The sequence below is a fragment of the Lepidochelys kempii genome, chromosome 8, assembly GCF_965140265.1.
Source record: "Lepidochelys kempii isolate rLepKem1 chromosome 8, rLepKem1.hap2, whole genome shotgun sequence".
In the NCBI taxonomy this organism is placed as follows: domain Eukaryota; kingdom Metazoa; phylum Chordata; order Testudines; family Cheloniidae; genus Lepidochelys; species Lepidochelys kempii.
The window spans coordinates 3923775-3938299 of record NC_133263.1 but is presented as its reverse complement, the minus strand read 5'-3'; the positions used below and the strand labels follow the sequence as shown (position 1 = coordinate 3938299).

General features: G+C 42.5%; 1 protein-coding gene across 5 annotated transcripts in view; it reads left to right on the top strand.

The window, feature by feature from the left end:
* Positions 1-14525, top strand: part of SGCD (sarcoglycan delta) — a 611494-nt gene that overhangs the window by 240668 nt on the left and 356301 nt on the right. The gene's annotated exons all lie outside the window — the stretch shown is intronic.

Below are 14525 nucleotides of genomic sequence, written 5' to 3'. Positions count from 1 at the left end.
CTCTGCTGCATTGCCCATTCATCCCACCATTGACTTGGGATGGTGGTCAAGAGCTTGCATGATGTGGGCACCAGCTAGTGCTAGCATATTGGAGATGTAATATGCTCCTCCTGCATATGTCCTGAATCATGCTGCCCTACATCGGCAGTGCAGCTCTGGGATCCTCTGTTTCTCTGTATTTTCTATAGTTATACTGAAATGGGAAGCATTCACCCCTGGTGACTATGTATCTGATGTGTGTATTATCTATGATTCCCAGACAGAACTCTGTGTTAAGCTGGATGTAATGTTGAATGTGCATAATTTCAGGGTGAAAAAACATTACAGGAATTATTCCAAACCAAATATTTAGAAACCCAAGAAATTCAGAGTTAAGGTTAAATTTAAAAGAAATCCAAACAAGAAGACTGTTTGCTGTGTGGAACATATATATTCCATTCTATGCATCCGATGAAGTGGGCTATAGCCCACGAAAACTTGTGCTCTAATAAATTTGTTAGTCTCTAAGGTGCCACAAGTACTCCTGTTCTTTTTGCGGATACAGACTAACACACTGCTACTCTGAAACCTGTTTGCTGTGTGTTTCCAATGTCTTTAGGGGAAGATTTTCAAAGGCACAAAAGGGAGATGAGTGCCTACCTACCCTCTGTGTCTTTGGGTCTAAATTAGCTGTTACCCCTCAAGAAAGAGATCTTGGAGCCATTATAGTTCTCTGAAAATATCTGTTCAGTGTGCTGCGGCAGTCAAAAAAAAAAAAGACAATGTTAGGACCCATCAGAAAAGGGATGGATAAGAAGGCAGAAAATATCATAATGCAACTATATAAATCCATAGCATGCCCACACCTTTAATACTGCGTGCAGTTCTGATTGCTCCATCTCAAAAAAGATATATTAGAATTGGAAAAAGTACAGAGGAGGGTGACAAAATTGATTAGGGATATGGAATAGCTTCCCTCTGAGAAGAGATTAAAAAGATGAGGATGGTCCAACTTAGAAAAGAGGGGGATATTATAGAACAGCAAGTTAAAACAAAGATAAGGAAGTACTTCTTCACACAAACACAGTCAACCCGTGGAACTCATTGCCAGGGGATATTGTGAAGGCCCAAAATATAACTGGTTTCAAAGAAGAATTAGATAAATTCATGGAGGACAGGTCCATCAATGACTATCAGCCGGGAAGGTCAGGGATGCAGTCCTATGCTCTGGATGTCCCTAAATTTCTAATGCCAGGACTGGACGACAGGGGACAAATCACAAGATAATTGCCCTATTCTGAAACATCTGGCACTGGCCACTCTTGGAAGACAGGATACTGGGCTAGATGGACCATTGGTCTGACCCAGTATGGCCATTCTTATACAAGGGGAAATGGACAAGCTAAACTCTCCTCTCCAGTCCTGGCACACACCCAATCCTCAGGGCATCGTCAGAGCAGTGAGCTGCTGCTGCTGAATGGATGTGGGGTGGCTAGGCAGTCCATTTGACTGACAATATTCCAGGGATTAGTGGGGAGTGGGTTTGTCTGCTCATCCCACCAGAAATGAAGGATGTAGATTAGGGGCCATCTTGCTGCCTTCAGAAGAAAGCTTGGAAGGAACTGGCTGCCTCCTCCTCACTACCTACCCCCTCTAAGAAGACAGCAGAAGATTAATGGATAAGGGGTGTGGTGAGGCAGGAGAGGCTGTGGGTAAATACTTAATATCGGCGGAGAAAACTTTTATTGTTAGTGCCCTTCACTCTAGCACAAGCTGACTATGAGAGAGAGTTTTGATGCAGTTAGGGGAAAGATAAAGCAAGCTCTGAGCTCAAGAGATTTGTATTGTTTTAAAAGAAACAAAGGAACAGGAAGAGGAATTGGATGATGTATTGTTGACCAGAGTTTCCGGGTTGGAAATTGCACTGCATAAAACAGTATGTTCTGTGGGGAATAAGAAGTCTCTCTCTTTGATTGACAGTTAAATCCCAGGGGTTATACTGTTTACTGTATACAGCAGAGAACAAGATGTATCATGCTGATGTTAATTCAGTCTTAGCGATCACACTGCATGTAAACTACAAGCAACAGCAGGTGGCTTCTGAAGGAGAATGTAATTTCTAAGGTGTTATACCACACACTGTGGACAACAGGAGGTGACTTTGTGATATTTCAGAGATTACACTGTATACCAAAGGGGAAAGAGAGCAGAGTTTGGAGTTGAAACTGAGTTCATTCGGATGTTTCGCACCAGTTGTCCAGGAAGTTTAGAGGGAGTTTACACTGCTTCCCATTACATATGATTACTATTTTTTAAAGCATTTTACAACTGAAATAGTTTCAGCTTGTGGGAAAGAAATAAGTCTACCTTTTCAGGCCTTTTTACAACTGTCTCAAACAGTTGCTTAGATTTCTTACAACAAAGGTTTAATGTTCATCCAAACTAAAATGGCTGGCCAAATATTCCTACTCTCTGTATCCCACTGGTTAACTAAAGGATGTAGCACACATGGAATGGCTGGTTCTGAACTGTGTAATCTAGCTAGGTATTCTTCATTATTATTTAATATTGGACCCTGATTCTGATCTCACTTCAGCTATAGACTAGAGTGATTCCATTGACTTCAGCAGAGTTGCTCTGGATTCACCCAAGTAAAAGTGAGAGCAGAATCAGCTACCCATGTTGATCTCATCTGTACTAATTTCGGTGGTAGAACTGGTTTGCCTTCACTACCACATGCCACCTTCTGAACTTATCCCATCTCTCTTCCATCTAAAGGATCTGGGCACAGAGAAGACTAGGCTAACTTTTCATTTCAAGTGGAATGTTAGAACAAATGGCAGGGAGGGTATTTCAGCACTGTTAGTCTTTTTGCAGTGGAATTTTTTAAGGGTAGCCAGCAATCTCTCTTCTTTGAATTCCTGCAGAAATCCATCTCCGTTTAAGCACATGCTTAAGTGAAACAGGTGGACTTAAGCACGTGCTTAAATGCTTGGCTGAATTGGGCCCAAGTGTCTTTAATTCAGATGCTTGTATGCTGGGTTTGGTTTTTTAACACATTTTGTTTTAGCCCAGAAAAAAAATATCCCAAGAAAAAGAGTGTGAAGCATTGAATTGGTATTTGACTACGATGCATAAAATTATATACAACAATCACATTTTCTTTTACTTTTCTTTTTTTAAAAAAACTATTGGAAAGAACGATTGTGTAGTTACTTTCTGTATGCTTCCTTGGGCCTGGACTCTTCAAAGCAAACAACGCTCCTTTCTTTTGTTTTTTTCTCCCTCCAAATTGAGACACACCTTTTGAATTGTAATTTCCACCCTCTCCATGTGAAATATAGAATTTTCTTTTTAAAAAAGCATTTGAATAGTATTTTCATATTAAAATCTATGGAATTAATTGCCTGAAGTCAGAACGAAATCAGGTATAAATAGACCTTCCAAAGTGGTGTTTCCTCTCTTCTTCCTGTTATATATTACCAAAAAAAATTCTCTGCAGCCATAACTCTGGTATGTGATGCAACAAAGGATACACACTGGCATCTGTAATACAAATGAGTGCCACTTTTTTACTTTCAACACAATAAGGTCATTAGAAGTCCTCAGCACTTGTGTTGCCTCAGGTGATATGTATTTTGAAATAGCAGCATGGTTCCTGACTTTTTAATAAGGAGACAATTGTATGAGAACAGTGACAAATTAGCATCACTAATCTTCCAGTGACCTACTTACTGGCACAAAAAAGATCCTGAATGTATAATGATTGATTGACTAAAACATCACAGTATGAAAAGAAATGTATGGAGTACAGTCATAGACATGTTTCAGAGTAACAGCCGTGTTAGTCTGTATTCGCAAAAAGAAAAGGAGGACTTGTGGCACCTTGGAGACTAACCAATTTATTTGAGCATAAGCTTTCGTGAGCTACAGCTCACTTCATCGGATGCCATAGACATGTCTCAGTCGCTTTCTTCTGTTTATTGTGATAAGTAGTGTAATAAACTATCCAAAAGCTTAACAGTCCATTAGGTCAACTCTGCTTCTAGTCTAGAAATACTGTTCTTGTCATGGAAAATATTAAAGATTGCCATAAGAAATACATTAATGTTGGTATTTGCTTTCACTCCAAGCAAGGTATCTAATCAGACTTGACAAACCTTTTTCTTTCTTACTTGGGGAACTTCTTGATCGTACGCTGTTTCCATAGTGCCTGGCAACTGACCCAGATAACATTCTCTGGCCCATGCCTATTAGACTTTGCATACAGCGCGGTTACACAGGAAGCGCATTCTGGTGCGTTTAAACCCGTACATTGAAGCGTCAAGAAATTTGGGCAACTTGCTTCAAATCCTTCATTCCTATTGTGTGACATATTGTTTGTAAATCTATTTTTGGGGGACTGATGGAGATCTTGAGGTTTTTCAGTCTAGTATGCTTTATTTTTCACTTTAATATTACTATTTGTTATTTGAAGTAACACCCAAAAGCCCCACTCAGGATCGGAGCTTCTTTGTACTAGACTCTGTAAAAATGCATGGTAAGAGGCAACTCTTGCATGGAGTGGTTTACAAGCTAAACATAAAAATGCATGAAGGAAAGGGGAGTTGGATACCATGTACAAGCAAAATGATTAGAGTGGTGATTAGCATGTATGCCCTGTTAGCTTACTATCTCTCTCTATCCCAGAGATGAGATGAAATGGGTGGGTTTGCGCAGTACGTGCATACATTAAGTATGTCTAAAAGTTCACTCTACCAAGCACACATGCATCACCAACATCCGTTTAAGCATTCTGGTTAGTGTACGTTTCCTGTGAGAAGAAAAATTTACCGTTAGAACTGCCACTAGAGGGGAATCAAAATACTGTGAGCCAAATTCTGCCCTGACTTACATACGGACCTTTGAGGCACATAGCTAGCTCTGTCAGTTCAGAGCACATCCTTTATTGAAATCAAAATCTGTTTCTAGCCCTTTCCTTGGAAAGATAACCTAAAATAAAAATGCAAAACTGAACAGAAAGATTGGCAGTTTCTCGCTGATCTGATGTTAGGTTTGCACAGGGTGTGAATCGAGGCAGGATTTGACCTTGAGTTTCCATATAATTTCATTACGCCTGTGACTCATGCAATTGTTTTGCACATTACAATATGGAAAAAAAACCCCACTTTATTTTAAAGGATCAACTCAAGTAACAGGTCCAACAATATGATATCTCTAATATTTCACCAGAAAACAGCTTCTTGCTGCTATTTTTATTTGTCACTGGAGAGTAGCAATATAGTGGCATGATCAGGAATTGTGCTATTTGGCATTTATTTTCAAAGTGAGCCATGGGGAATATTTTCTGATATACTTTTACATGACCCTGTTGTAAGGCAGCCCTTGACCTGTGACTTCATAATTTGTCATTCTCGTTCACATGCCTTTTTTTCATTTCTTTAACCAATTAGAATTCAAAGAGAGAAATGACCAATTAGCATTAGCACCATAGAAGTAATATACTCTTAGACTGGTCTTACTGATGCTAAAGGAAAAAAGTGGAGCAGACAGAATGATTGATTTAAATCAAATCAATTTAAATCACCAATTTTAATCATGATTTAAATCAGCAAGCAGGCAACTTTGATTTAAATAATTTAATTTAATCTTGTTTTGCATTTGTATTTTCTTAAAGAGAGGCTGATTCTCATTGGTTGGTTACCATTAAAGCATGATGATTTGCAACTAAATATAACCTTTACAATAAATTTGTTGCTTCTGTTTGCTAACCAGGAAGATGCACTCTATGTGTACACATTTGTTTAAGCAATTATATAGTTTAACTTACATTTATTCAGATTCTTAATTTTTACCTTTTTATTATGCTAGAAAATAATGAATGATGGATATTTTTATTTACTAAATGATTATTTTTTGCTTGTTATTTGAGTCAGTTCCATTTGGATGGAAATTCAAATTCAATTAAGCACAAAGCCAGCATTTATCATGTTTTTACTAAATAAAACTAAAAGTGCTCAATAGAGAAGAGAGAAAAGTTTATCAAAAAATACATCAAAAGATCTTTTGCTTTTAAAATTAACTGTTTTATTAAACCAAGGAAGTATTTTCTGTAGTTAGTGAATTGAACTGATGGTTTATGGTCACCATGTCCTTCAAAGTTTTAGAATTTGTCGATCTCATATTCTCACATCTAGTTTTTATTTATCGATTGGAAGAGGAAAACAAGCTTTCCTATTCTTTCAATTGCTAATCATTTTTCTTAACTTTGAATGAACTAGTCATTGAACTGAACTAGCTGAATAAATTGAAATAAAGAAAATATTCTCTCTATACCTGCAGACGAGGCAACTTGCTGTCAAAAGCTGGTTTAGCACTTCATTAAACTCTGGTTCGAGGTGCTTATGCCAGTGACTTCCACCAGTTACTGGTGGTTTGACTTTGTTTAAAACTTGGCAACAAACATATACTGCTTAATATTATTTTTTGTATTTTAATTTAAATGATTTTAATAGGGTATAATAAGTTTAAGTCTTTAATGTAGGTTGTCAATTTAAAATTTAATTTTAAATAGGTTTATTGTAAAAAACCCAAATAAAAAATCTGATTTTACATAAAAAGTCAGGTTTTTATTTATTTTTGAAAAAATCATTGATTTTTATGCATGCTGTGGGCAGAGTAAAAGGCAGAGGCAAAGTTCCCTAGAATCTGCATCAGACTAAAGAGTATATCAGCAAACTGGAATAACCCTAGTGGTTAATCTACTGAGGAAATGTGACAGAGAATTATAAATGCATCTGCCCCATGTGTGCAATCCATTAATTTTCACTAGGACACTGGGCAGAAGAGCAACAGTAAACCAGAATACAGAACTCCATCTAACCAGGAGACCAGGCAAGTTGCAAATCACTCCATAGTCTCCACAAAAGATCACATACACCAGGTCACAAATAATCCCTGAGAGTAGTGAATAAACAGCCTGCCATTCTTTACAGCATTCAAGGCCTTTCAGAGTCCAAGGTTATTGCTGTCGGGATGGAGTTGAATGGTACGGTAAGATAGCTCACAAATATACTGTAAAACTTTTGTAGCATTCACTTGGTAGTTTAAATGTTAGTCTGCGAATATTGTATATACACAGACTGAGAGAGCGATTTTCAGTCTTCAGGACCTGCCTAGTCCATGCCTGCAAGACCCCCCATTTGGGGAACCTAGGAACACTAACATTCATTTAAAAATGGTAATATGTTTCTGCTAGCCATGTCAAAGTGAACCTGCAGAAACCAACTGCTGGAAGGTTGAATTTGTCATTGATCTTTACTGAAGATCAGCAGTCCCACCGTCTGTCACTACCAGGGAGAGCCTTTGGGATCAGGTCCCCTGATTTTGGGAGGACCAGTTAGTGGTGATGCTTGCAGGTGAGCTGAGACCTCTTCTGAGCACCAGGTGTGACCTCCAGAAGATTAGTATAGTACAAAGCATATGGTCTAGTGGATAAAGCATGGGATTGAGAGCAAAGGGACTCCTGAGTTCTGATATATGCATAGATATGCACAATGCTCACACTTACATTCTCCTTGTTTGTGCATCCAAATACCGAATGCACACGAGGGTTCGTCTGCATGGTGAGTTACTGTGCAGCAGGGTGTGAATCTACAGTGCACCAGTTTGCTGCACTGATGCATCCTGTGTGGATGCTGCTACAGTTCAGCGGAGTGTGATGGACTCACTGTGCTGTAGCAGCGTCCACACGGGATGAGACTCCGTAGCAAGCTGGTGTGTTATAGAGTCATGCTTTGGCTTGATGCACAGTAACTCAACACGTAGACGTGGCCTGAGCAACCTGGTGTTAGGCTCACACAAATGTGTGAATTCGGACAAACGCACTGAACTTTAACATTTAGCTGTGTATATTGAAACCACTATAAGAATCTGTGAGCACACTGATTTAAGGTCCATTATAGTAACAAAAAAAACCATAATATAAAATTCTGATTCTCCACCAGGGATTCCTAAAAGGTATCTACTTCTGCAGCTTTATGCAGTGCAGAATGTCTATATGTTTTTAGTTGAATTCAGCCCTGAGGGTGAATGTGTGGCAGCCATATTAACATGATAGTCTCTAAAGGCTCTGAATAGATTGCAAATCTTTTTTTCAAAGAGTGCTGCAACAGTGTTTATCTGAAGGCCAATAATGGTGAAGCTGTTTGGTTAAAAAAAGGTCTCTTTTCAATAACAGTATTTTTACTAAACTATGTATTCACTTAGTTAGTAAAAGTGGATTAGCTATATTGTCAAGTAGTCTATAAAGATAGCACATTCATGCCAAACCTCTAGTAAATGACACAGTAGATCTTTAAACATGCATAAATAAACTGTCCCATACCTGTGAAATAACCCACACAGGGGAGTGGGAAATCTCTGATTTTTAACTGAGTCTGTTCTATCCTGCCCTAGGGAACGGTTTGTCCCCGAGGAAGAGGCGAAGAGTTTACCCCTTACTCCTGTGGGTTTTAGAGAGAGATTGAAGCTAATGGGCAGCAACTCCCTGCCTCTGCTCTGCTGCCTGGTTCCCCCCCACCATCTTTAATTGCAGCCCCTGGTCAGTAAGGGTCGTGTAGGAATTGTGGTGTGTCAGAACCCCAGACCTGTCCCTGTCTCCAGATCCCTCCTCTCAAAGTCATTGCACTGCACAGAAGGGGGAAACGGCATAGGTTACTTTCAGGTATGACTTGGGGAAGGTCTGCAGAAACCAGCAAACCTCCTGTCCCTTTCCGGAGACCAGGGCTGAACTCAACAGAGCCCCCATGAAACACTTCCTCTGGGGTGGGGAGAAGGGAGCGTGTTCCAGAAGTGGCACTTTTCCCATCCCCCCCTCACTTCCCTCAACTCCATCAGTGATCTGCAGAGGTATGCTTCCCCACACCCACCAAAGGGGCAGAAACCAGGGACCCCAGTTGTTTTCTAGTCCTGATGTGGAGAAAATCTACTTTTATTTTTACAGTTCTTCTAAAGCAGCCAGCTCATAGGTGATGAATTAGAATAATAATTACACTCTGCATTTACATAGCCCCTTCCATCCAAGAATTTCTAGTGCCCACACATAGGGTTAACATTGTGTCAGTAATTGAGAGACGCCAATGCTGAGGCATACGCCCTATCGAGCGTGCTGTAACGGCTCAGTTTTGAGCTCCCTTACTCCACAAGTAACCCTGCTGGCAATGGGAAGAGCAGCCTCCGTTGCACTGAAATACCCCTTCATGCACCTATGGGAAGGAGTGAGCGGCACCCTGAATCTGCCCTTTCCAATGCACCATCCAGCATCACTGAACTGACGCATCAGGGGAAGTAACAGGCACCAGAGGTTGGGTTGGCATAGATGACCCACCCCCTCCTGCCCCGAGCAAGGAGTAGATGGTGACTCTTTGAGGTGCATCTGCACTGCAAAAAAAGACCTGCGGCAGTGAGTCTCAGAGTCTGGGTCAGCTGACTGGGGCTCTCAGGGCTTGTGCTATGGGGCTAACAAGAGCAGCACAGATGTTTGGGCTTGGGCGGCAGCCGGGGCTCTGCAGCTTGGTGAGGGGAGTGGGATCTCAGAGCTCAAGTCCCAGTGCCTACCCTGCTATTTGTAGCCCCACAGCGTAAGCCCGAGTCAGCGGACCCAGACTCACCGCTGTGGGGCTAGTTTTGCAGTGTAGATGTACCCTCAGAGTTGTCATCTGGTTCCTGCTCTGCTCCTATTTCAGCGTAACTATGCACTGTCACTTGCCAGGGCTTGTGGCTAAGTTATAGCTGAGCCTGAAATAATCAAATCCTCAGCTGCTGTAAACTAGCATATCTCAATTCATTGCATTTATGTCCACTGAGGCCAGTTTACATCAGCTGAAGATCTGGCTTATTTTTATTGTACAATATATAACAATGCTTTAGTTAGCTGTATAATTTTAAAACAAATCTGTGGCTGTTTAGTGCTGCTGATACTGATCCGATCCAATTCCTGTGGCTGGTGGAGTCTCTAGTGTCTGCTGTTTGCAAAGGCTGGTTTGCAAATTATACTCCCAGATGTTTAATGATGTATGTGCAGATTGCATTGTTTGATGTCTTTGGATAATACATGGCTCTTCTGAAAAGATGCCGAATAAATTAAGCTAAAAGATAGATTATTCTTGACAGAAGAATATACATAGCTCCTGGCCGCTAATTAGATCAAAAAGCAGCTGTTCAGCCAAATTCCAAATTTTAGGGGAAAAAACTTAGAAATAATAAAACTTGTCAAAAATGTCCCCCCCCCCCCTTCTTATTTTTGAATAAAGAAAATATTGCTTGTTTGTGGATAAAGTTGGTGGATAGTTGAGGGCAACGAAAATTATTAGGGGGCTGGGGCACGTGACTTACGAGGAGAGGCTGAGGGAGCTGCGGTTATTTAGTCTGCAGAAGAGAAGAGTGAGGGGGGATTTGATAGCAGCATTCAACTACCTGAAGGGGAGTTCCAGAGAAGATGGAGCTTGGCTGTTCTCAGTGGTAGCAGATGACTGAATAAGGAGCAATGCGGGAGGTCTAGGTTGGATATTAGGAAACACTATTTCACTAGGAGGGTGGTGAAGCACTGGAATGGGTTACCTAGGGAGGTGGTGGAATCTCCATCCTTAGAGGTTTTTAAGGCCTGGCTTGACAAAGCCCTGGCTGGGATGATTTAGTTGGTGGTGGGCCTCCTTTGAGCAGGGGATTGGACTAGATGACCTCCTGAGGTCTCTTCCAACCCTAATATTCTATGATTCTAGAATTGGCCGGATTACAGAATAATCTGTACAAGGACGATAATTGCTCTGAAAATTTTACAGGGGGGTTGATATTAAATTATCTGTTTATGGAGCAAAACGCGATTATTGAAAACAAATAGGAGAACTTGTGCCTCCCTGTCCGGGGAGGTTCCCTCTGAGGGTACGTCTACACAGCAACTAGATACCCACAGCTGGCTCGTGCCAGCTGACTTGAGCTTGGGTTGTGGGCCTGTTTAACAGCAGATTAGATGTCTGGGCTTGGGCTGGAGCCTGGGCTCTAGGGCCCAGTGAAGTGGGAGGGTCCCAGAAGTCAGGCTGCCGCTGAAGCCCGGACATCTACTTTGCAATTAAATAGCCCTGCAGCTCGAGCCCTGCATGTTTTTCATTGTACACCCTCAGAGTATCTCAACCTCTTCTTGTAGCGCCCAATCCAAAACCAATTTATTTATTTTATTTAGCATGTGCATAGTCGTCTAGCCAAGCAATTGCATCTGCAGTGGTGTGATGCAGTTCTTCTAGGCCCCTGCTGAACCTAGCCAGCAGGCATTCATCGACAATGTGCCTCATCATCTCTGTCATGCTGCACCTGCACAAAGGCCCCAGCGATACTGGTTGGCTGCACAGAGACCTCACCTGGTCCAGTACCTGTTCAACAGGGACCATTGGCGATGGGGCGGGTCAAAACCAGGCGGGCAAATTGTGGGGTCGGCAACGAGGGACTGGTTTGGGATTATAACAGATATCCATTCCTCTCACCAGTGTGTTTCCACCCTAACATCCTGGCATGGCGGGTGAGTCCATAATGGGCAATGTGTCGGCAAACGTGCAGCTGGTGGTTTCAAAAGGTCATTGTGCAGTGGTGGGCTTGAGCTGGCATGTACTTTCTCCAGTAACTTGCCAGTGGCAACCTCTCATCTGATATGGAACTGGAAGCCATGGCAGTGGAGTTGGACGCAGGGTGCCGGAGATGATACACATGGCAGCATGTAACTGCATATCCACCAGTTTGGTGTGTGACGATGGACTCCAAACTGGTGCGCAGTACTCTGCCACCGAATATGAGGTGGCAAGTGCTGACGTGCGCAAAGTTGGAGCATGAGCACCCCATGACGAACCTGCCAGTTTGCTAAGAAGATTGTTGCACGTCTTAACTTTAGCTGCTGTCTTCTTCTGGTGGGGATGGTAACTCAGTGTGCGGTCTAAGTTCACACCTAGGTAGACTACTTCATACTTCACCTTCTGACCATTCAGATAAACATTCAGTTCTCGGGTTGCGTTGGCGTGATGAAGATGGAACAAACTGGAGACCGTTTCTATGACGCTTGGCTGGAGGCGCTGAGTCTTACAGTAGTCAGCTAACTTTGTCATGTCCCGGTTTAAGGTAGCATCAGGCTCGTGAAATGTCTGGGTCTGGGTACCGCAACAGTCGTTGTCTGTGTAAATGAACTTTTGTGACTCTGTTGTTGGCAGGTCATTGATGTAAAGGTTGAACAGGGTTGGAGACAGCACAGAGCCCTGGGGAAATCCATTGCTCTGTCATCTGCAAGCACTCGTCTTCTCCCCAGTATGGACTCTGAACTGCCTAGCGCGGAGGAACAGTTCAATAACACCTGTGGTAGCAGGACCCATGATACCTTCACGAGCAGGCCAGCATGCCATATCATATCGTACGCCACTGTTAGGTCGATGAAAACAGTGCCTGTTTTCAACTTTCTCTGGAAGCCATTTTCAACAAATGTGGTCTGTGCAAGTACTTGGTCGCGTGTGCTATGGCCTTGCCGAAAGCTGGCTTGGTCAAGGCTCAAAATTCTCTCTGCATCGTGTAATATGTGCTGTAGGACCAAGCGCTCCAGTGCCTTGAAGAACACCGCTAATGGTATGGGACAATAGCTTGATGCTTGACTTGGGTCCTTTCCAGGCTTTAGGAGGCCAATAACTTTTGCGGTGCGCAATGTCTGCGGTAGCATCCCTTCACTGATGACCCCGGTGATGAATTTCACAGGCCAAAGCTGAGCACGGGGGCCAAGGTTTTTCAGGAATTCTGGAGGTACATTGTCATAGCCCGCAGCAGTTCCACTCTTGATGCCACCCAGTGTCTGTTCCAGCTCTGTTAAGGTGAATGGTTCTGGACCGCATCTGATCTGGTGTACACGTTTAAACATACGCCATTCGTTCCTCACTTGTCTTCGCACCTGTTTCTCCAAAGGTGCTCTGGCCACTTAAAGTTGGTGTCCGGCTACCTGGTTGGGTGTCACTGAGGGTCGGCAGATTGTAGGTGGCTGCTGCGCTCCTCCAAGGCATCAGAGCTGACTCCAACAATTGCAGCTGGAGTGGGTAAAGCTCAGCCTCTCGGTCATCTCCTCCCATCTGGCTCGGCGAGCAGCTTCCAATGATTCGCTCAGATGGTCAGCGACGTGTGGGTCACCAGATGCCTCCTGCTGCTCAAGCAAGGCAGCGCTCTCCTCGTTCAGACGGGATGTAGACTGGGCGGCAGCCGTGTGGGATGGCTCTGCAGGCTGCTTTGCAGATAACACCATAGAAGCGACGGTAGATCTCATTTACCGAGAACCATTGAAACCCATTGAAATCAATGGAAAGCCTCTTGTTCATTCAGTGGGTTTTGGCTCAGACCCTTAATTTCTGTTCTAACAAAACTCCACAGCATCCCGGCAAGTCTCTGATAGAAAGAGGAGATGAAACTCCTTTGAGAATGTGTGACCCGTTCTTAAAGCAGCTGATTGAAGCTGCCCTTGAAGAATAGTTTTGTGAGAGATTTGCAAAATTAGGTTCAACCCTGCAGTGATTTATGCACATGCAATTTACCCATTTGAGTAATCCCGGTGACATCCCCGGGACTAAGTCCCATGAAGTTAGAGAGTCAGGACGCTATCCAAGGATTTGGGAAAACTAGGTACAATCCCCTGCTCTGCTGCAGACTTCCTTTGTACAAGATCTGAGGTCTAAGTGACTGTCTGTCCTCAGTTCTCCAGCTGTACAGTGGAGTTAGCACTGCCCTACCTCACAGGGGTGTGGTGAGGGTAAATCAATTAAAGATTGCGAGGCGCTTAGATGCTATGATGATGATAGCCAGATAAGTACTTAAAACAGATGAAGTTAAGCACATAGAAGGAACACAGGAGATGCACTGGATATATTTTCAGCAAGTTGGAGTATAGCTTCCGTGTTGATAGATGTAAAATTTGCACCCTCACAATGAAATCTGAATATTTGTACTTCTGAATTGCACCAGCATCTGAGCAACAGGCACTAAAATACAAGCATAAAGACAGATGATACCTCTGAAAATGTACCCCAGTCTTTCAATTTCAATAAAAAAATAACTGAGGCCTAAAGACTGTCTTATACAATACCTCGTTGCCAGATGTCAGTGACTTTTGCAGCACTACAGAGGGTGTAACTTTTTCAGATGAACAATCTTACTGTGAATAATTTCTCTCAAGTGTTATGCCTCAGACTCTTCTGTAAATACCAGGCATGCATGTCTTGTCCTAAACAGCAAGTGGTACTGGGAAGTGCTAGCAAAATACCTCGTTCGCATTTGAGTTTCTCTCTTTCCTCCTTATAGTATCCTCAGGCACTAATGTGATCCGGGACAGATTAGTTGCATGGTGTTGCTTTTTTGTGAAGGTGTCTCCAAATTCTATTACACTGTAACAACTGATCGCGTTTATTACTGTGCGCCTTCCTCTCAGGGTTGTTTTTCTTTCTTTTTCTGTGACGACTAAGGCTGATTATCTTTATCAT